This window comes from Lissotriton helveticus, chromosome 2_1 (assembly GCF_964261635.1).
Source record: "Lissotriton helveticus chromosome 2_1, aLisHel1.1, whole genome shotgun sequence".
Lineage (NCBI taxonomy): Eukaryota > Metazoa > Chordata > Amphibia > Caudata > Salamandridae > Lissotriton > Lissotriton helveticus.
Genome location: NC_136059.1, coordinates 630,910,577 through 630,916,558, shown reverse-complemented (window position 1 = coordinate 630,916,558; position 5,982 = coordinate 630,910,577). Strand labels below are relative to the sequence as shown.

Below are 5,982 nucleotides of genomic sequence, written 5' to 3'. Positions count from 1 at the left end.
ATGGTGTGGTATGTCACCCAATCTGAAAGTGGAGGTAGAGACTAGAATAGGGGAGAGGCAGGCAGCCGCTGGCGATGGTAGGTGCACAGGACCAGGCGCCCGTCATAACCTCCACATGATACTGGCATAACCAGCGACGCTTAGCCGTGGGACACATCTCCCGTGTAGTGAGAGGGTACCGCTTGGACACATCTACTTACAGAGATTGTGTACCCCTCTAGCTATAGCTTCCTAGGGTCCACCCCGAGCTACCTCACAAAGCAACTGGGTTACCACTACAGAACCCCTTTTCTTTCTGATGTGCACTTTCACTTTCCTTTTTAGGTCCTGAAGAAACACTACTGATCACTAGGACTTACATAGCGTGAAACATGTCGACCTTGTGTTTAGTTACACTGGCACATTATGCCTTATTGTGACTCACTAACCCTTTGGTTTTTTAACCTACCAGGGGTACCACACAAATAAATAACTCACTAGTGGAAACCCCTAGATAATTTTATCCATCTCCGCACGCGCCTCACCACCACTTCTCACTGGATACCCCCACACACCCACATTCACCAAACAGGTTTTTTCTCTTTAAAAGCTCTCCGTAAAAGAGAACCTTCGGGGGCCGTCGAGCATTGCAGCCCCGGCCCGACGAGGAGTAAAAAAAGCCTGATAACGAAGCATGATAAGGTAAAGGTATCTTCAAGGGATTTATTCATGTGTTCTAGCTTGAATTATTTGTGTAATTAGTTTATAAGGTCAGATAAATGGTTACCTTAGATGGTGGTTAATTCTGACTATTTAATACCTCAGTCTAATGGTGTTCACAATTCACAGAGTAAACACATTTATCATATATGATCCAAATCATCAATGCAAAAGTATACAGAACAAATAAAGAGCAAAAAATATACAAACAATGTGACAGAAAGGTAACAATATCAATTTAAGGCATTCACTGTGACAATTGTAGACACCTTTCCTCTTACCAAGAATAAAAATAAATTGGGGAAGAAAAGGGGCTTGTCGATGTTTCGGTCACTACTTTTCCATACACGAGACCATCTTAAGAACAATAAAATGTGTTAGTGTTGACCCCTATTATAATGTAGAACAAATGTAATGGATTGATTAAGGCATACAAGGCAGGCATGCCTTAATTTGTATGCCTTAATCTATCCTGCATAGTGACAGCTGGTTTAATCCAAATTTCATTGCTTAGTTTGCTGATAAACCATTAATGACATAACTGAATGTACTTGATAACTACAAATTCAAGATATATATGTGTATAAAAGTATTGAGCTTTTCATACTGGTTAAAATATTGGACAATATACCAATAAAGAATGTTCAAGATGATTCAGAATATACAGTACATTTAGAATATTCCTGTAATATCTATATTTTGGATTGCTATATATAAATGCATGAGGCATTAGTACGACTCTATTGGTACACTATGAACAGAGGTTTAATATAGGCATCCCATTAACATGTACAAACGTGTATAATGAAGCTAACTCTGCATAGATCGGAAACAAAAATGCCAATCTAAGTTGCTATGAAAATGTGATTAATTATGATAATGCAACATTGTGAATGAAGATCTAGCTTTAATGACACTACAGCAGTGAACAGAGATATGTTTGCTATTTGTCATCAACATCGTTGTACAAAATTGGCAGGACCAAACATTCTGCATCAATATGAAAATGTGTATAGAACACTAATTTGTATTGCAGACTTTCTTTACTTTAAGTAAAATTTTGATAATATCCATCTCGAAAGTTTTTAAACTTAATTTCGCCTTTTGTGCTCATTTAAATATCAACAGGATACAAACAAGAGTATAACATTGAATAGGAATTATTGCCCATTGATGTTGGAAACAACTACGCAGGGCTTAAATTATTGATTGAGAATTCAGTCTCTTACTACAAAATGTCACCTTTACTTCGATCATAGAAAGAGGTACATTTGACCACACTTATAAATGGCCACCATTGTTAGAAGTTTTCAAACACGGCCGCCACAAACTTTTAAGTCCTCTTTCGCGCTCCAAACACCTTTACAAGATCGATTTAAACAACTTTGCAGGCGTATGCAAGTCTTTATGCTGCTATGATACGTGACAGCCTAACGAGATATCCGGTATGTGGCCTTGTTTTCCATGCAGGAAGTGCCTACATAATTCTGTAGCCAATCCTTTAGCTAAAACATATACTATCTTTATTTATTTTAGATGTTATATCGACTGCACAATTAAGATTGGGCCACAGAATCGCTGGCCTTACCACGCAGTAACTTCGGTATTAACCACAGGAGTAAAACGCTGGCAATGAACAAGGTGACTAAAATGTGAAATGCCTCACAGTTACAGGGTTATTTTATATAAAAATGCTAGAACCCAAAAATATACTATCTATATTCATTTTAGATGGTAAATTGACTGCACTATTTAGATTTGACCAGAGAATCGCTGGCCTTACCACGCCACTACTTCGGTATCAACCACGGGGGTAAAACGCTGACAATCAACAAGGTAACTAAAATGTGAGCGATTATAACTACAGCGTTAGTTTAAAAATGCAAAGCTCTTAGTAATCAGTGTGGCTATTTATTTGCACCATATTAGACGCTAAGCGTATGATGTAGCTTAGAAGAAAATAATAAATGCATGCTGATACTTTGTCCGGGCATACAGAAATAGGAAAACCATAGCATCCCCTATGACCGTCTTAAAATAACTGTATTGTCAAAATGAGCAGTACTGTATGTCGCTCTTTTGATATGAAACATCTAATGATCTATAAATGACGGATTAGTCAGGCTGAATAAACAACCTGACCGAACTCACTACCTGTCTTTATTATGATTTAGACACGCCACTGTAAAGACTAGTGCTGTCTGTCGACAGATTGTGAAACACTCTTCCGTATTCGTCATCTCCGTTCCTTTTTGCTTCATTGAATTTGATGCAACACTGCCTTGAAAGATTGTAAATTGAAAACACTTTCTTGTGGCCTTACCAAGGTAAAATTTACTAAAACGTTTTGACTAAACAGAAGTATATAAATCAACAGACCCATTCAGAGAATAATAATAGCCCTTCTCTTTTATACACTGACATGGGTCCGGTCTAGAACTGATGAGCTCATTTATTGAAGCCTCAAAATGCAGGTATGACAATGTCAAAGAGGGGTTCTGATCTAGCATACTGACCTACTCATAAAGTCGTATCATAGCTCGCCAAAAAATCTATGTATAAAACAACTGATAAAGAGACAATAGCACATATACATGATCTATCCAATATTTGATTTTAACTTGGCCTATTATGGATTTTACTTAATGAGTATTAGCATACTGCCAACGTGTGTAAAATTCAAAGTTAAACTTGATTTTAGAAGGTAACTAATTGGTAAATAAAACTTGACGCACAAAACCGATATGGGTTTCATCAAACCTATCTTATTGAGGGTAAACTTTGATATAAATAAGATTGTTTAGAACCTGTTTTAGCATTAATTAATAGTCTTTTTGAAGATACAGAAAGTGATCATGTACTTTCAAAACTTTAAACTTTGATCACGGTTGCATATTGAATCGATTATGTATTCTACATTAAAGACGGGTGATATACTGTAACAATTTCTATATGTTTAACATGTTTTTAGAATAAAGGGTAATTACTTTTGTTCTACATTGTAATAGGGGGCAACACTAACAAATTTTACTGTCCTGAAGATGGTCTCGTGTATGGAAAAGTAGAGACCAAAACGTCGACCAGCACCTTTTCTTCCACAATTTGTTTTTATTCTTAGTAAGAGGAAAGGTGTCTCACAGTGAAGGCCTTAAAGTGATATTGTTACCTTTCCGTCACATTGTTTGTATAATGTTTATAAAATGTACCCTAATTTGACTAAGATAAAAGTGAAAATGTTTCTATATACACCCGTTTTTGCTCGTTATTTGTTCTGTATACTTTTGCATTGATGATTTAGATCATATATTGAAGAACATAGAAACCTTCTCAGGGGTCTCACTGATACTTGGCCCTTTTAAACCAACAAAGAAAAAATTGGCACATAAGCTGTAATTAAAAGTAACATCTTTAATAACCTCAGATGAGGGAGACTACGTCACACAGAAGCCATAGCAAATGAATGAGGCAGTCTAAAGAGTACAGAAAACCGGGGCCTTATATATGCTTAGGGTTACATAGTCAGCATAAGACCAAGAGGAGGTCCTGGCACATGTAAGCATGCAAAATGCCTAATATGGGCATGCAATGTCTGCTTGCTCAACAAAGTGGGAGGAGAGTTACTTCTCTATACAGCAGCAAAAATAGCCTGACAGTTGTATGAGAGAAGCAGGTGCATTCTACAAGCTAGGCCCTTCTGAGCATGTGCAAGGCTCTGAAGATGGAAACAGCACATGGCGAGCACATGGCTACCTAAAATGGCTGCCAAATACAAAATGTCTTTCAGCTCATGCTAACAAATCCCTGCAATCTTTAACAGATAGTCTTTTTAGCGTGAGCTAAAGACATTCCTATGATCCAGTAGGAACATAGAAAATATTTGCACATTAATTTTCATAAATTTATCAATATCCTAATTCATTGCTAGATGGGCATTTTCCATTCTAAACATTTCATTAAGCTGGTATATATAAGGTATAAGCAGGAATACAAAGGGAACAAAGCATTGGGTCATAATGAACATACAGATAGCAGGAGAGAGTAATGACCATTAACACGAACAGAATTATCATTTTTCACAACCCTAAGCAAAAGCAAATCCTAGAATCATCTAGTAAACATTTTCAGGGCTCCTATGCATTTAAGTGACCATTTATTTCACTTTCAGAATAGCCAACAGCACATATCTAATAAAAACATTTTCCAATTGACTTTACATTTTCTTTTTATGAGAGATAGATCATTAATCATATTTGGGACCAGGACGACCACACAGGGCCATAGGAATTAGGACAAAGAGCTGCAAAGGACTGCTCCTCCTCCAAAATAGGATGACTAAAGGGGTACATTATTAACAAGAAAAAGATGAAGTCCTTGGGGAAATTGAAGCCGCTGTACAACCAAGCCACAGGGAAGTCTTCTACCTGTGTCCATTTGAGTCTCACAGGCAGGCTCTTGTTGTTTCCACGGTGGAGCTGCACAACTCGCAACTCAAGAATCACGGCCCAGTTTCAACGAAAAAAGTATCTTCTTTCAGGATAGGGCAGTCACCCACCAGGGAAAATGCTCTCAGTGATCCTGTCCAGTGTCTCAGGCAGTGCACCAGTTTTCTTCACTTCAATCTAACAGGCACCAAAGACACAGCCCCTGTACCCTAAACTCAAGTCCTCCCCTAACTCCTATATTGCTCTGCTGGCGCACTGCTAATTCGTTGGGGCCACATATTTCCATCCAGTGTGCTCAGGCACCTCTTAACCAACAAACAAAGGAGCAAACTTGCACTCACTTTAGGACCAGGATTCAGATGCCTAATGCTAGGATCTCTGAAGCAACCCTTCTTTCAAAAGGGGTCACCTCAAGCAAAGCCTCCTCACCATTCTGGTCGGTCTGTGACTCTCAGCTGGGCATCAAAAACTTGATCCATAATTTCTCCTTTCTGATTTGTGACCCCGTCTTTCGCCCAAGACAGTGGCAGGGTATACATTTCTTCCCAGGGCTTCCTCCTTCACGGAGGTTCTAGTTGCCAGCAATGCCTGTGCTGGTTACCTTCACTTTGGCTTCAAGCTGGACTGGTGCTGTCGCTGACTCCCCAGGCTGAATCTGATGTCCGGTCCCCTCTGGCAATGGTTGTAAGGCAGCAAATATCTATTGGTGGACAGAACAAAAGGTCTTTAGACAAGGCACAGAAAGAGTCTATCAACAGAGAGGATAGTCTCAGAATACTTCCTAGTCTTGGGACCTCTCATATTCTTGCAAGGCACCCAAGAGCCACTTCATTTATCTATG

General features: G+C 38.6%; 1 long non-coding RNA gene across 1 annotated transcript; it reads left to right on the top strand.

Annotated features, from left to right (window-relative positions):
• Positions 1 to 2,079: 2,079 nt before the first annotated feature.
• Positions 2,080 to 3,930, top strand: LOC144819455 (uncharacterized). Its single transcript, XR_013607379.1, has 4 exons — positions 2,080 to 2,144; positions 2,236 to 2,340; positions 2,431 to 2,535; positions 3,708 to 3,930. It is a non-coding gene; the product is annotated as an uncharacterized LOC144819455 (long non-coding RNA).
• The last annotated feature ends 2,052 nt before the right edge of the window (positions 3,931 to 5,982 follow it).